Source organism: Lolium perenne, chromosome 2 (genome assembly GCF_019359855.2).
Source record: "Lolium perenne isolate Kyuss_39 chromosome 2, Kyuss_2.0, whole genome shotgun sequence".
NCBI lineage: Eukaryota > Viridiplantae > Streptophyta > Magnoliopsida > Poales > Poaceae > Lolium > Lolium perenne.
The window spans coordinates 120,693,431-120,710,792 of NC_067245.2; the positions used below are offsets into that span (position 1 = coordinate 120,693,431).

At 45.8% G+C, this 17,362-nt stretch overlaps 1 pseudogene; it reads right to left on the reverse strand.

Moving 5' to 3' along the window:
• Positions 1 to 6,179: 6,179 nt before the first annotated feature.
• LOC139835584 (uncharacterized) lies at positions 6,180 to 16,865 on the reverse strand (annotated as a pseudogene).
• Positions 16,866 to 17,362: the final 497 nt, after the last annotated feature.

Here is a 17,362-nt window from a genome sequence, read left to right on the forward strand (position 1 = left end):
CTATACGTGCATACCAGAAACAAGGGATATAAGGCACCCAGGGGCTTCCCAAAATAAATAAGTAACAAGCTGGCATGCACGCAATAACCAAAGGAAAACATATAAACTAGTTGTGGCCACTGGACAAAGCTGTAGATTCCGGCAGTGGTCGAGGGGAGACCCATAGGCATACCCACGTGTGGTTAGAGCGCTCAGTCTCGGAACAGATAACAAGAACTCAGGGTCCTAGATTTAAAGAGACACAAGTGAGCCGTCATAAAACGATCAGCTGACCCACCGATGCCTCCACTAACAACTATTAACAAGTAACCATGATACCCTCAAAAAATATATCCATAAACCATGTGTCATGTTGCGGTAATGGTAACGAGATATAAACAGCACTAGCATGCATTACGACTCGCAAGGCAGACCCGATAACCAAACAATAGATGTAGGAGGTTGGTGGAGGCAATATAGGCTGCTTGAGGTAACAAGTGGAAGGGACACGTGACAAGAACGCAACTCAAGGATAGCATAAGGGAGAAGGAAAAATAAAATAGGTGAGCGGCTCCTGCAGAGACAGGAGTTTAGGAAATGCTTGCATGTTAACGGTTGCCGAGAAACATCCGGAGAATTTGCCGTATCTCACAACACCACTTCGTGATCCTATCCGGGAAGAAGCAAATAATGTAACACACAACGTATGCAAGTCTTACTTCTATGGATAAAGAAGATCCAGCATGATCAAGATGATATGCATGACATGGCAACGATGGTGCAATGCAACTTATCCAATTAATCGGAGTCGAAATCCCGGTCAAACAAATTAGAGTTGAAGTTGCATTTCTACCGACAAAGTTAAGTGTTCATTAGCATCAAGGTTTAAAATAGCGCGCTATTTCTCCGCTAATACCACGCAATAGCATATTTGGAGGGTCTACGCTAAATTTTAGTAATTTTGCTCGCTATAGAGCTACTTGTGAAATGGCATGATATATCGTGCTAAAACTTCATAGCGTTAGCGCGCTATTTTTCAATCTAAGTTGCTTTCACTTTTTCGTGGTGACGAACTACAATATGTTGGTTCCTTTTCGCTAATGGTGATGATTCTTAATAAAGAATTTATATTATGTTGTTGCCTTGTGAAATACTGATGTTAGCCTTCTGAAAAATTAGAGATCTATTTGTTGTATGTGGTTATGTATGTATGATTCAGTCCTTTTTTGGACTAAATATTCAACCTTTTTAGCGAAATCCTTTATTTTTAGACTATATTTAATATTTTTTTCACAACGCTATTTGAAATATAGCATGAAATTAGCACGATATAGCATCCATAGCGTTTAAAGGAGGCCGATGCTATTTCATTTAGCACGCTATTTTAAACCTTGATTAGCATGGCATAACATGGCAAGGGTGAGCTAATTCAATATTAAACGGAGCGGGGAATCCTTAGTCGGTATCTGAAATACTCCGCATATATGTGAGGTGAACATGCATAACTATCAACGCATGACATGATGCGAGATGCAAACAGGCATATGGATGGCATATTCATCTTCCTTGCATTTTTCTGAACAATTTTCATATAAAATAGTTTGCATTTAAAATTACGGATTTACATACTGGGCTGCCATAGGATTTGAGCATAGGATCTAGGAATTGATCGATAGTTGACAGGGAACGAACCAGATGGACTATGTTACTGATGTTGATAGAATACGGCCGTGAGACTTCTTGAACCCATCCATGATCTAGAATTGGACCACGGTGGCCGGCCGGGGAGCAAAGATCGGACGGCGTGGATCCGGCTGCCAACGAAGCAGAGATGCACACAGGAGGATTAAAAAGAATGGTCAATGTACATCAACCAGGATTTAACCCTGGAATCTCACGGTAAGTCTGTGAAGCCACTAACTGATGAATATATTAGCAATTTTCTCCATGATTTAATCAAATAAAACATTGCATAAAACATGACTAAAAAGTTTGAGATTAAACTAGTCATGCAAATCACCATAGAGTAAAGGAGAAACATGTCTAGACTGATTGAGAAGAGCAATATGTTTCCTGACAATGAACCTGAACTTGTTGCTAGGAGAACAAAGAGGATAATGATCTCATAAAAGAAAAGAAAGAACACATACGGTCCAGAAGAGGAACCAGCGTTGTCGTTGTCGCTGTTGAGAGCCATGTCGCTGAAAAGGTTGCTGATGTCGGGGAAGAAGTCGTCGTTGGGGAAGTAGTCGTCGGCCTCCGTGTCGATGTTGAAGCCAGCAGTCGCGGTAGAACGCTCCCCAAAAACCTTATCGCCTCTCTCCCGTATAGGATCACAAGAGACGGGGTTCCGGGGGCCTGCTGTCCCGTCCAGCGGTGCACGCCGATAGACGGGATGGAGAAGACTTGAGCGGCGGCGCAAAGCTCTGGAACCGAATGGTAGGCGCATATGGTGCTGTGTCTCATAGTGTATCTCTGGAGAGGAGCGACCTCTTTTATAGGCACAGAGAGAGGAGCTGAACAGGCCACGCGAGGAGATGAAATGAAGGGCCAGGGAGGTGAACCGAACAGGAAGCAGCCGAAGCTGAACAGCCTACGTATTCAAAACCCACTGAAAAACGTTTCAGTTTCTAGCGTCTGTTCATATACCCGTTCATGAGTGGCAAAAAGAAAGAGAGAGAGGCTCTCGGCTCGAGGCATTCCCACAAACCGCGGCGCGACGTGTCGTGACGAGGCGAGCGAGCGGCGGCGTCGTCGGAGGAGGAGCGCGCGTGTGGTCAGCTCCTATTTCCTCCTATTATTTTTCTCTTACAAAAGGTATGAAGAGTTCCCCTTATAAGCTGCTCCAACTCTTCTTCAACTAGCAATGTGGGACTAAACTTTTGTCCCACCCCTGCCATGCATGAATGGGCCATGTGGGCCTCTAGGATTTATTAGGAATTTCTGGAATATTTATTGTGTTGATCCAATATGGGCCAAAATTCCAACAATCCCCCACCAGATCCTAGAGGCACATAGAATTTGCCTTTGGTTCCAAAACATTGTTTTATATACCGATACTATAGCGAAGACTGTTAAGTTGAACTTTCGCCAGAACTCTATGCTACACTAGACTGCTACTTGAACAGTGGACTAAGCCTTGAACTACAAGTTTTCTGCTAATCTAGCTTCACAACGAGCATTGACCGGTACTAGGCCGTCGCAGGGCTTCCCCGCGGGTGGAGCTTATGCGTCATACTCCATGGCCTTTCATGAGTTTATTAGAAAGCACCCAACTCTCACAGGTTGCGACGTTTTAACAACCAAACTCATATAGGTGTGTTCATCAACGGATGTTCTGCAGGACAACATCTGTGCTTAAATAAGCAACTTAGAACACATTAAGATAAATCAGCCTACCGTGCAGATTAGGAAAGTATTGCATCTTTTACGGAGTGGTATCATACAAGGAGTAAGGATACTTTCCTCTCAGTTGACATACAGCTTGTCTCCCAGTTCTAATTCACGGGATCTCCAATCACATAGAATGGGTTACCACTGTGGACAACTTAAACGGTGGGTCTCATACCCATCTCCTTTGATGCATTATCTATCACGTTACGTGATAGACCCTTCATGAAGGGGTCTGCCAAATTTCTAGATGTATGGATATAATCCAATGCAATAACTCCGGAGTTTCTCATTTTTCTGACAGATTTTAATCTCCTCTTCACATGCCTTGATGACTTCATATTATCCTTAGAACTGTTAACCTTGATGATCACGGTTTGATTATCACAGTTCATTGGGATAGCAGGTATTGGTTTCTCGACCACGGGTAAGTTCATCAAGAGTTCACGAAGCCACTCTGCTTCAACAGTGGTTGTGTCTAGTGCTGTGAGTTCTGCTTCCATTGTTGACATCGTTAAGATGGTCTGCTTGCAAGACTTCCAAGAAACAGTGCCACCACCAAGTGTAAATACATATCCATTAGTGGCCTTAATCTCATCAGCATCAGAAATCCAGTTTGAATCACTATAACCCTCTAGTACCCTCGGATACCCGGTATAGTGAATGCCATAACTCGCAGTGCCTTTTAGATAGTGCATCACTCTTTCAAGAGCATGCCAGTGATCATCACCAGGATTTGAGACAAATCGGCTAAGTTTGCTCACAGCAAAGGCGATGTTAGGCCTTGTAGCGCTAGCCAAATACATCAGTGAGCCAATAATCTGAGAATATCTCAGTTGATCTCTAGCAGTCGTTTTATTCTTTGTAAGCAGCACACTAGGATCATAAGGCGTTGGACAATACTTGCAATCGCTATACCCAAAACGAATCAAGATCTTTTCCACATAGTGAGATTGAAGCAGTGTAATCCCACCATTGTCATCCTTCAACAGCTTGATGTTTAAGATTACATCAGCTACCCCAAGATCCTTCATCTTAAAACAGCAAGATAATAAATCCTTGGTCTTCTTGATGATATTCAGGTTGGTTCCGAAAATCAGTATGTCATCGACGTATGAGCAAAGAATGAATCCTTCGCCCCCACCATGGCGATAGTACACACATTTATCAGCTTCATTTACAACAAAGCCTTCAGCAGTAAAAGTTCTTTCGAACTCCTCATGCCACTGCTTAGGTGCTTGCTTGAGACCATATAAAGACTTCAATAATTTGCACACCTTTCCTTCTTGACCATTTACTACAAATCCATCTGGCTGGTCCATGTAAATTTCCTCATCCAACTCTCCATTTAGGAAAGCTATCTTAACATCCATTTGATGAATGAGAAGACCGTATGAGGGAGCCACTGATAGTAGTACTCTAATGGTAGTCAATCTAGCTACAGGTGAGTACGTATCAAAGAAGTCTTCACCTTCCTTTTGGGTATAACCCTTGGCCACAAGCCATGCCTTGTACTTTTCAATTGTACCATCAGGCCTAAGCTTCTTCTTAAACACCCATTTACATCTTACGGGTTTGCACCCATAAGGACGATCAGTAATCTCCCAAGTTCCATTAGCCAAAATGGAATTCATCTCACTTCGGACAGCTTCCTTCCAGTAGTTAGCATCTGGAGATGCATAGGCTTCTGAAATAGAAGTGGGAGTGTCATCCACGAGATACACAATGAAATCATTACCAAAGGACTTCGCAGTCCTCTGTCTCTTACTCCTTTTAGGAGCTTCATTGTTATCCTCCTCCAGATTCTCAAGGTGTTCTATCGGAATGGTGGATTCAGGAATTGTAGCGAATTCCTGGATAGATGTACTAGGCATCCCCCGATTCGATGAGCTAGGCATATCCTTCATGGGAAATATATCCTCAAAGAAAGTCGCAACATTCAACTCCATGATTGTACCAACATGCATGTCGGATACCTCAGACTTTACTATCAAGAATCTATAGCCAATGCTATGAAAAGCATAGCCCAGAAAAACACAATCAACAGTTTTTGGTCCAAGCTTGCGCTTCTTGGGAATTGGCACATTGACTTTGGCCAAACATCCCCAAGTCCATAGGTAAGAGAGTTTCAATCTTTTCTTCTCCCATTCCTCGAATCGAGTTATCGCCTTATTCTTTGTGGGAACTCAGTTTAGGACATGACATGCAGTCAATATCGCCTCCCCCCACCATGCCTTGGAGAGACCTGATGTGTCTAACATGGCGTTAACCAAATCAGTTAGAGTGCGGTTCTTTCTTTCGGCCACCCCATTTGACTGAGGTGAGTAGGGAGGCGTCCTCTCATGGATTATACCATGCTCCGCACAAAATGAGTCAAACTCATTGGAGAAATACTCTCCACCACGATCAGACCTAAGTCGCTTGATCTTTCGTTCAAGTTGATTTTCTGTTTCAGCTTTATAGATTTTGAAGAAACTTAACGCTTCATCCTTCGATTTCAGAAGATACACATAACAATATCTAGTTGAGTCATCAATGAACTTCAAGAAGTATTTCTTTCCACCTTTTGTCAACACACCATTCATCTCGCAAATATCTAAATGTATGAGTTCTAGAGGTGCCAAATTTCTTACCTCCGCAGCCGTATGAGACTTGCGAGGTTGCTTAGCTTGAACACACACTTGACACTTAGAACCCTTTACATTTGTGAAACTTGGGATTAAATTCAGTTTAGCTAGCCGTGTCATACAACCAAAATTAACATGACAAAGACGTGAATGCCAAACATTTGTCTCAATGTTGGTGCAAATATGATTAACAACTTTATTACAAATGTCTGACAGGGATAGGCGGAACAAACCTACGCACTCATAGCCTTTACCAACAAAGGTTCCAAATTTTGACACAACAAATTTATTGGACTCAAACACAATCTTGTAGCCATCACGACACAGAAGCGATCCGCTAACAAGATTTTTATTGATAGAAGGGACATGATGCACGTTCTTCAGGCGCACGATCTTCCCCGAAGTGAACTTCAGATCGACCGTACCAACACCATGAATAGTAGCATGCGAGCCGTTGCCCATCAACACGGAGGAAGTCCCTGCGACCTGATAAGAAGAAAACATGGAGATATCAGCACAAATGTGTACATTGGCACCTGTGTCAATCCACCATTCAGGAGAATGACATATTGAAAGGACAGTAGGAAATATACCATACCCAGCATCCTTCATCTCAGTGTCTCCAATGACAACATTGGCCGTCTTGCCGCCCTTTCCTTGCTGACGCTTGTCAAAGCGGTTTGGGCAATTGGGAGCCCAATGATCAGGATCACCACAGACGTGGCATACTCCTTTCTTCTTATCGGTCTTCCTTTTGAAATTGGTAGACTGTGAGGCCTTGTTCTTCCCATCAAATTTTCCTTTTCCATCATACTTGTTCTTGTTCTTGGACTTGTAGGATTGGAAGTTCTTCTTCTGTACCAAGTTGGCACTAGAACCTCCCTCAACACCTCGAGCACGTGTGTCTTTTGCCCTTGCCTTTTCTTCCACGTCAAGAGACCCAATGAGATCCGTAGTGGAGAACTATTGTCTTTTGTGCTTCAGAGAAGTAGCAAAATTCCTCCATGAATGAGGAAGCTTGGCAATGATACCTCCGGCAATAAACTTGTCTGGCAACACACAAGTGAACTGCTCAAGTTCCTTAGCAATGGACTGTATCTCATGAGCCTGCTCAACGATGGAGCGCTCATTAGTCATCTTGAAGTCATAAAATTGTTCCATGACATACAGTTCACTGCCCGCATCCGAGACCCCAAACTTGGCCTCGATTGCGTCCCACATATCATTGCCCATAGAGATGGACAAATACGAGTCAACAATGTTCTCGCCAAGAATGCTGATGATAGCACCCCTCAGAAGGGTGTCGGCATCCTCAAAATCTTTCTCCTCGAGGGGAGTAATGATAAGGGCTAAGCCCAAGGATGTGCCCGATCTTCACAGATTTGGGTGGAATTCGTGGGGGAGGTGGATGAACGCGATGAACACGAAGAACACGTAGGGGAATCGTGGGGATACAACACACACACGCACACAAATCGGTTTTCCCTCGTTGGCCCGAACCACCAACTCCATAGAGGTTGCGAGAAAAGACCTTCCGGCAGAAGTCCCACAAAGAGATCGACAAATCAAAGCTCGAGAGATCTAGAAGGGTGAAAAGACCGGAAGGTTGATAGAAGTGCAAGCAAAAGACCAAATAGGTAGAAGTGCAAGCAAAAGATCAAACAAACGGTAGAAGTCACCAAAGAGATCTTCACGAGTCGATAAGGAGCCCGGGTGGGTACAAGATCAAAGATCTAGGTAGGGTTCCCACAAGGGTGAGCTAAGCTCAGGTTTAATTTCACATCAAGTCTAATCTCAGATCTGAGCCAACAAGGCTATTTATAGGTGGGGGCGAAGGGATAAGTTACACGCTGAAAAGTGTTGTCGTGCTGAAGTTCGATTGGGCGGAAGTTCCGGTCGTCCTGGGCGGAAGTTCCGGACATGGGCGGAAGTTCCGGTCTTGCGGGCCGGAAGTTCCGGCCTGGGGGGAAGTTCCGGCCAAGTTCAGGCCTAGTTCCGGAAATTTCCCATTTCCTTGCAGTAACATTCAGGGGCATTTTGGCGCAATTTCGGAACTTGGGCGGAACTTGGGCGGAAGTTCCGGTCCCTCGGGGCAGAAATTCCGGCCCGATCCATTTCTCTGGGTGCTAGAAGGCATCTGGAAGGCATCTGGAGGGCATCTGGCCGGAAGTTCCGGTCCTGGGGGCTGAAGTTCCGGCCTGTGCGCTGTAGCTCCATCTTCATCATTTTCTGCTCCCTCTCCCTTGGCTTGGTCTCCATGGCTCGCGTCTTGGTCGATGTACCTGATTGAACATAGGGTATTTGCATGAAGTAGCACGCCATCCAAAGGGGTATCAAATGCGTACGTGGAGAGGAGCGAATTCACCTCTTGGTGTAGGGCTTGGGCTCGAGCTCGTGTCATTGGGCCACGAGGAGGGCTTGTCGGTCTTGATGTAGTGTCGACCTTGGGTAGGGCTACATCATCTCCCCCCCCCTTGGGAAAGAGTCGTCCTCGACTCTATGGTCTCTTCATCTTCATGATATGGTGAGAGGTCGGACATATTGAATGTGTTGCTCACCAAGTACTTGGATGTTGGTATGTCGATGACGTAGGCGTTGTCATTGATGCGCTTGAGGACCTTGAAGGGACCATCGCCTCGGGGCTTGAGCTTGGAGTTTCTTTCTTGAGGGAAACGGTCCTTGCGAAGGTGTATCCACAATAGGTCTCCTTCATTGAAGATCCGTGCCTTTTTCTTCATGTTGAGGCGTGATGCTTGACGAAGAACTTGTTGCTCGATTGTTGCCCTTGTATCTTCATGTAGCTTCTTCATGTATTGTGCTCGCTTGTTGATGTTCATGTTTACTTGCTCATGTAGCGGAAGAGGAAGGAGGTCAATCGCCGTAGGTGGTTCAAAGCCATAGACCACCATGAATGGGCTTCTCCTTGTTGTCGAGTGCGTGGCACGGTTGTAGGCGAACTCCGCATGTGGGATGCAATCTTCCCATGACTTCAAATTCTTCTTGACAAGGACTCGTAGTAGTGTGGAGAGGCTTCGGTTCACCACTTCGGTTTGCCCATCGGTTTGTGGGTGCGATGATGACGAGAACAAAAGCTTGACGTTGAACTTGGCCATTAGTGTCTTCCAAAGGTAACTCATGAACTTGACGTCTCGGTCCGACACAATGCTTCTTGGTACACCGTGGAGTCTCACAATTTCCCTAAAAAACAAGGAGGCAATGTGTGAAGCATCATCCGTTCGAGAGCATGGTATAAAATGAGCCATTTTGGAGAATCTATCAACCACTACAAAAATTGAATCATGACCATATTTAGTTCGAGGCAATCCTAGCACAAAGTCCAGGCTTATATCGGACCAAGGAGCATAAGGAATAGGCAACAGTGTGTAAAGACCATAAGAGTTGGATGTTGACTTAGCTTGTAAGCATGTCGTGCAACGGTTGCATAGGCGCTCCACATCTCGCTTCATTCTCAGCCAATAGTAATGGGTAGATAGCATGGAGAGCGTCTTGTCTCGCCCGAAGTGTCCCATAAGACCACCACCATGCGATTCTTGTAAGAGCAAAAGGCGAAGCGAAGACATGGGAATACAAAGTTTGTTGCCCTTGAATAAGAATCCTTGGTGCAAATAGAAATCATCGATGCCCTTCTCACTAGAACACTTTGCAAAGATTGGGCCAAAGAAAGTATCGGAGGCATATAAGTCTTTGATTTCATCAAGACCCAAAACATGGACATCCAAACGAGTGAGTAAAAGGGTGAGCTTGCGGGAAAGAGCATCCGCAACAACATTGTCTTTGCCCTTCTTGTATTTGATTACATATGGAAAGGACTCAATGAACTCAACCCACTTTGCATGTCTTTTGTTTAAATTGTGTTGACTTCTCAAATACTTCAAAGACTCGTGGTCGGAGTGGATAACAAACTCTTTTGGCCAAAGATAGTGTTGCCAAACTTCAAGAACACGAACCAAAGCATAAAGTTCCTTGTCATATATAGGATAGTTGAGGCGTGCGCCATCCAACTTCTCGCTATAGTATGCCACGGGTTTTCCATCTTGCATAAGAACTCCACCAATACCGAGTCCACTCGCATCACATTCAATCTCAAAAGTTTTGGAAAAGTTCGGAAGAACAAGGAGTGGAGCCTCGGTGAGTCTCTTTTTCAACTCATCAAAAGCTTTTTGTTGGGCCTTGCCCCACACAAATGGAACATTCTTTTTGGTAAGTTCATTCAAAGGGCAAGCAATTGTGCTAAACTCTTTCACAAAGCGGCGGTAGAAACCGGCAAGTCCATGAAAACTTCGGACTTGACCAACATTTGTAGGAGTAGGCCAATTGTGGATGGCCTCAACCTTGGAAGAATCAACTTCAATACCATTGGCGGAAACCACAAATCCAAGAAAAACCAACTTGTTTTGAGCAAATGTGCAATTGGGGAGGTTTGCATAAAGCTTCTCATGACGCAAGATGCATAAGACTTCTCTCACATGTTGCACATGGTCCTCGAGATTTTTGCTATAAATGAGAATATCATCGAAATAGACAACCACACTCTTGCCAATGAGAGGTCGCAAGATAGGATTCATGAGACGCATGAAAGTAGATGGAGCATTTGAAAGACCAAATGGCATGACAAGCCATTCATAGAGACCAAGTTTGGTCTTGAATGCCATCTTCCATTCATCACCAATTGCCATGCGAATTTGGTGGTAGCCACTACGCAAATCAATCTTAGAGAAAATCGTGGCACCACTCAATTCATCAAGCATGTCATCTAAATGCGGAATGGGATGGCGATATCGAACGGTAATGGCATTGATGGGGCGACAATCCATACACATTCGTTGCGTCTCATCCGGTTTAGGAACGAGAATCACGGGAACCGCACATGGGCTTAAGCTTTCACGAACATACCCTTTTTCGAGGAGGTCTTGTATTTGGCGTTGGATCTCCTTTGTGTCTTCGGGGTTGGTGCGGTAGGCGGCACGGTTTGGTAGAGGAGCGCCAGGTATGAGGTCAATGCGGTGCTCGATGCCTCTAAGCGGTGGTAGTCCATGAGGAAGCTCGTCGGAGAAGACATCTTGGAACTCCTTCAAAAGAGACAACAAAGACGAAGGAAGTGTTGTTAAGTCGTTAGTCTCCGAGGATGGCCCCTTGCAAATGAGCACATAGTGCAATTTGGTGGATGGGTTGTGGTGCACTTCTCTCATCTCACTCTTGGTGGCTATGAGGACACTCGTCATCTCACTCACATATGGCTTGTGGCGCTCACTTTCTTTTTGGTGGGTCACTCTCTCACCACTCATCTCACTAGTTATGGTAGCTTCCTTAGCCCTCGCTAAAGCCTTTGCATTGTCCGCAATTACTTGGCTAGAAGTCATTGGGCGTAGGATGAATGTCTTGTCGCCAACCTTGAAGCTATAGGCATTTGTGTAGCCATCATGGCTTGCTCTTTTGTCATATTGCCAAGGGCGACCAAGTAGCATGTGGCACACCGTCATGGGCACTACATCACAATCAACAGTGTCTTCATAGGCACCTATCTTGAAGGATACGGAGACGGTGTGTTGTATTTTGACGTTTCCATTGTCACTTAGCCATTGCACATGGTAATGGTGGGGGTGTTTCCGGAGTGTGAGGTTGAGATTGGAGCATAGTTCGGTGCTTGCAAGATTGTGGCAACTCCCTCCATCGATGATAACCTTTATTGACTTGCCATTGATTCCGGCTCTTGTTTGGAAGATGTTGCACCTTTGATCTTCATTGGGGAGTGCATGGGTTGTCAACACTTTGGTCACCACAAGAGATGGGCTTGCATCATGCACACATAGGACTTGCTCTTCGTCTTCCAAGTCATCATCTTCATGATTGGTTGCGGCTTGTACCAAGGCTTCATATTCACCTTCACTCAAGTACTCCACATCTCCATCATCTCGAGTTATCATAACTCTTGTGTTCTTGCATTCAAAGGATTTATGTCCTTGAGCACCACACTTGAATCAAGTGATGTTAGTAGATCCCGTGGAAGCTTTGGAGGACATAGTTGATTGCTCCGGCTTGAAGCTTGTTGTCTTGAAGGTGCTCTTCGTTTGCTTGGGAGGATCCTTGGAGGCAATAGCACTTGTGTTCTTGATGCTTGAGGAGGTGTTTGTTGCATTTTGCGCGGCGAAGAAGGACTTTGTTTTTGCACTTGCTATGTCTTCTCGCACTTGGCGCTCGGCTCTTGTAGCTTGATGAAGCAATTCAACCATGTTGGTGTAAGGCAAGAACTCTACTATCCTCTTGATGGGAATGTTCAATCCATTCAAGAATCTTGTCATTGTTTGCTCTTCTCGCTCATCCACATTGGCACTCATCATGGTCATGTGCATCTCCTTGTCGTATTCCTCAACGGACTTGAAGCTTTGCTTGAGTTGAGTAAGCTTGTTGAAGAGGTCGCGTTTATGGTGGTTGGGCACAAAGCGTTTGTGCATGACTTCTTGCATCTCTTCCCATGTTTCAATGGGCTCTAGATCTTCCTTGTCACGCTTCTTGTTCACTTCTTCCCACCAAACATTTGCATATCCTTCAAACTCAAGTGATGCCATAGCCACTTTCTTTGCTTCTGAGAAGTTGTGTATGCGGAAAATCTTGTCAACCTTGAGTACCCAAGATAAGTATGCATTGGGGTCTTCCTCTCCATGGAACTTAGGCATGGTGAACTTGAGCTTCCCAAAGATTTCCTCTTCATTGCGGTCATTGCGTCTAGGAGGTGGTCTTTCTTCACCAAGGTCTTGACATTGTTGAGGTAGAAGTTGTGGACCTTGAGCATCTCTATTGTTGTTGCTATGTTGTTGACGAGGAGGTGGTCTTCTATGACCTTCATCTTGATCATCATTGTTGTGGAAGCGTCGAGGCATCACACTTTCTTCACTTGATGCTTGGTGATGACTTGATTCCTCATTTCTTGCCCTTGCAGGTGGTCTTCTAGCATGAGGTCGATCATCATGACGGCGGCGATTATCTTGACCTTGAGGGCGTTGAGGTTGAACAACTTTGATGATTTGGCGCTCTTGACGCGCTTGCCTCTCTTCTTCTTGATGAAGTCGTTGCCTTCTAGCTTGAGCTTCTTGTACTTGTCGTTGCCGCTCTTGTTCTTCAAGTGCTTGTTGTTCATTGTGGAGACGCTCTTGTTCCCTTGCTCGAACTAGCTCTTGATCATGTCGAAGGTGTTCTTGCTCTTGTTGGAATTGAGCATTGAGGTTCTCTTGGTGAAGGCGCTCTTCTTCAAGGCGTTGACGTTCTTGGACAAGTCGAAGTCGAGCTTGCTCCGCTTCTTGAGCTTGTTGGTGAAGCACTTGAACATCCACATTATGGTGGCGTGGGTCTTCATTGGAATCATGGTGAGACGGTGTAGGAGCTCGTGACCTTGAGCTATGAGAGCGCGAAGACCTTGAGTGGTGTCTTCTATCTTCTTGACGGTTGAGTGTGGAGGATATTGTCCAACACCGTCTTCATTTCCCTTGTCTCTTGACCTTGTATGGCAAGTGTTGCCTTCAACTCATTGCCTTGAGTTTCAATCTTCTCATTGAGGTCTTGAACTTGGTTGTTGAGGTCAATCCTTTGCACTTGAGCTCTTTCTTCATAGCGGACATTGGTATCTTTGAGCATGGCTTCAAATTGATTGAGCTTGGCGTGGACGGCTTGAGTAGCTATCCAATGTTAGTGCCGCGTCATCGGTAGTTGGTTCCCTTCTCCACTAGACATGGTTACAACTAAAACAAAAACTATGTGGTGGGTGGTTAGGAAAGACTACCAAAAGGGTCAAAACTTGCAAACCAAAATAGAAAAGTTGTTTCAAGGCGGAGGGCAACCGATATGTATGCACATACACAAAAACAAAAACTCTATATGGTGTTAGGTATGGATGTGGAAAGCCAAATGGAAGAACCAAACGAAAAGTCTATTGTCAAAAGTGGGTAAGATCCAAAAGTTACAAGTCAAAGGCGGTGATCACAAAAGGCATACACAAGGAGGAACACACGCGTGGGACAAAATGGGGTTAGCGCGACTTGGAAAATGAGCAAGAACAAAATGGTCCTAACGAAGACTACTAGCTCGGTGTCACGCTAACGCAAGAGAGACCGTGGCTTGGTTGCAAAATTGAGAAGCAACAAGATTTGCGCAAGACGCCTCTCTTCTCTTTTCTCTCTTTTTCTTATAAGCTTTGGACTCTTTTGTGTATAGGTTTCACTCACACTCTTTTTCTTTTTCTTTTTGTATTTTTCTTTCTTTTTCTCACTATGCAAGGATACTACTATCTATGTAAGTATGTCACACTTCTTTTGCTTATCTTTTCACACGAGCTTGCTTCGTAGCTTTGCTCAACACACGCACACCCTCACGGTCGGGACGCTTGCGCAATGCTTCGCAACACTAGAAAGCCACTCTCGATAGGAAAGGTACGCAAAAGAGGCTAGGGATACAAGTTAGGAGCAAGTAATACCACTTGATGATGGTGGCCGACGATCGTGAACTTGCGATGGTGTGGAGGTGTCAAATGTACCGCTTGGATCCTCGGGGTGCCGTCGTCGTTGTCGATGTTGCGAAAGCTTTGTGGTAGCTGAAATGGCACTCAAACCGAAGTCCAAACACAAGGGGGTTAGTACCAAAATGAAAAACGAAGGTTGCTGGCAAAATTTTGGCAGCCGGAACTTCCGGTCCTGGGGGGCGGTACTTTCGGTCCTGCCGGGCGGAACTTCCGGTCGCAATCAGATCTGCGGGCTGTTCGTCGATTTGTGCGAAAATCCGGGCCGAAATCCTTCGAATTCGAGTAAAATTTGGCACTAAAAGCTGTGGGAAGGTGGGGGAATTGCAGATCAACACCAAAGACAAGTTTCCATTGGAGCAAAACCACAAACAACTCAACAAATCGTGAGATCGATCCAAGGCCAATTTGGGGCTATTTTTTGGGAAAAAAAATTGGAAAAATTTTTGGGCGAAATTGGTGGAATTGGGGGTTGTGGGGGTCAAATCCGTGGCAACCAAAGAGCTGCTGATACCATATGATAAGGGCTAAGCCCAAGGATGTGCCCGATCTTCACGGATTTGGGTGGAATTCGTGGGGGAGGTGGGTGAACGCGATGAACACGAAGAACACGTAGGGGAATCGTGGGGATACAACACACACACGCACACAAATCGGTTTTCCCTCATTGGCCCGAACCACCAACTCGATAGAGGTTGCGAGAAAAGACCTTCCGGTAGAAGTCCCGCAAAGAGATCGACAAATCGAAGCTCGAGAGATCTAGAAGGGTGAAAAGACCGGAAGGTTGATAGAAGTGTAAGCAAAAGACCAAATAGGTAGAAGTGCAAGCAAAAGATCAAACAAACGGTAGAAGTCACCAAAGAGATCTTCACGAGTCGATAAGGAGCCCGGGTGGGTACAAGATCAAAGATCTAGGTAGGGTTCCCACAAGGGTGAGCTAAGCTCAGGTTTAATTTCACATCAAGTCTAATCTCAGATCTGAGCCAACAAGGCTATTTATAGGTGGGGGCGAAGGGATAAGTTACACGCTGAAAAGTGATGTCGTGCTGAAGTTCGATGGGGCGGAAGTTCCGGTCGTCCTGGGCGGAAGTTCCGGTCACGGGCGGAAGTTCCGGTCTTGTGGGCCGGAAGTTCCGGCCAGGGCGGAAGTTCCGGCCTAGTTCCGGAAATTGCCCATTTCCTTGCAGTAACATCCAGGGGCGTTTTGGCGCAATTTCGGAACTTGGGCGGAACTTGGGCGGAAGTTCCGGGCGGGCGGAAGTTCCGGTCCCTCGGGGCGGAAGTTCCGGCCCGATCCATTTCTCTGGGCGCTGGAAGGCATCTGGAAGGCATCTGGAGGGCATCTGGCCGGAAGTTCCGGTCCTGGGGGCGGAAGTTGCGGCCTGTGCGTTGTAGCTCCATCTTCATCATTTTCTGCTCCCTCTCCCTTGGCTTGGTCTCCATGGCTCGCGTCTTGGGCGATGTACCTGATTGAACATAGGGTATTTGCATGAAGTAGCACGCCATCCAAAGGGGTATCAAATGCGTACGTGGAGAGGAGCGAATTCACCTCTTGGTGTAGGACTTGGGCTCGAGCTCGTGTCATTGGGCCACGAGGAGGGCTTGTCGGTCTTGATGTAGTGTCGACCTTAGGTAGGGCTACATCAAGTAAGCTCTCCTTCAGGCTTTCCCTTAGTGGCGTCAAAGCATCTCATGGTTGTAAGCCAGAGAATAGCTCTCGCACGCCACCTCTTGTAATTCACGCCCTCGAAAGGAGGAGGCTTAAGAGATGAAGCAAAGCTAACCGGGGAATAATGCCTATAAGGTTTTTGGATTGTTGAATATATTAGCAATTTTCCCCATAATTTAATCAAATAAAACATTGGATAAAACATGACTAAAAAGTTTGAGATTAAACTAGTCATGCAAATCACCATAGAGTAAAGGAGAAACATGTCTAGACTGATTGAGAAGAGCAATATGTTTGCTGACGATGAACCTGAACTTGTTGCTAGGAGAAGAAAGAGGATAATGATCTCATAAAAGGAAAGCAAGAACACATACGGTCCAGAAGAGGAACCAGCGTTGCCGTTGTCGCTGTTGAGAGCCATGTCGCTGAAGAGGTTGCTGATGTCGGGGAAGAAGTCGTCATTGGGGAAGTAGTCGTCGGCCTCCGTGTCGATGTTGAAGCCAGCAGTCGCGGTAGAACGCTCCCCAAAAACCTTATCGCCTCTCTCCCGTACAGGATCACAAGAGACGGGGTTCCGGAGGCCTGCTGTCCTGTCCAGCGGTGCACGCCGATAGACGGGATGGAGAAGACTTGAGCGGCGGCGCAAAGCTCTGGAACCGAATGGTAGGCGCATATGGTGCTGTGTCTCATAGTGTATCTCTGGAGAGGAGCGACCTCTTTTATAGGCACAGAGAGAGGAGCTGAACAGGCCACGCGAGGAGATGAAACGAAGGGCCAGGGAGGTGAACCGAACAGGCAGCAGCCGAAGCTGAACAGCCTACGTATTCAAAACCCACTGAAAAACGTTTCAGTTTCTAGCGTCTGTTCATATACCCGTTCATGAGTGGCAAAAAGAAAGAGAGAGAGGCTCTCGGCTCGAGGCATTCCCGCAAACCGCGGCGCGACGTGTCGTGTCGTGACGAGGCGAGCGGCGTCGTCGGAGGAGGAGCGCGCGTGTGGTCAGCTCCTATTTCCTCCTATTATTTCTCTCTTACAAAAGGTATGAAGAGTTCCCCTTATAAGCTGCTCCAACTCTTCTTCAACTAGCAATGTGGGACTAAACTTTATTCCCACCCCTGCCATGCATGAATGGGCCATGTGGGCCTCTAGGATTTATTAGGAATTTTTGAA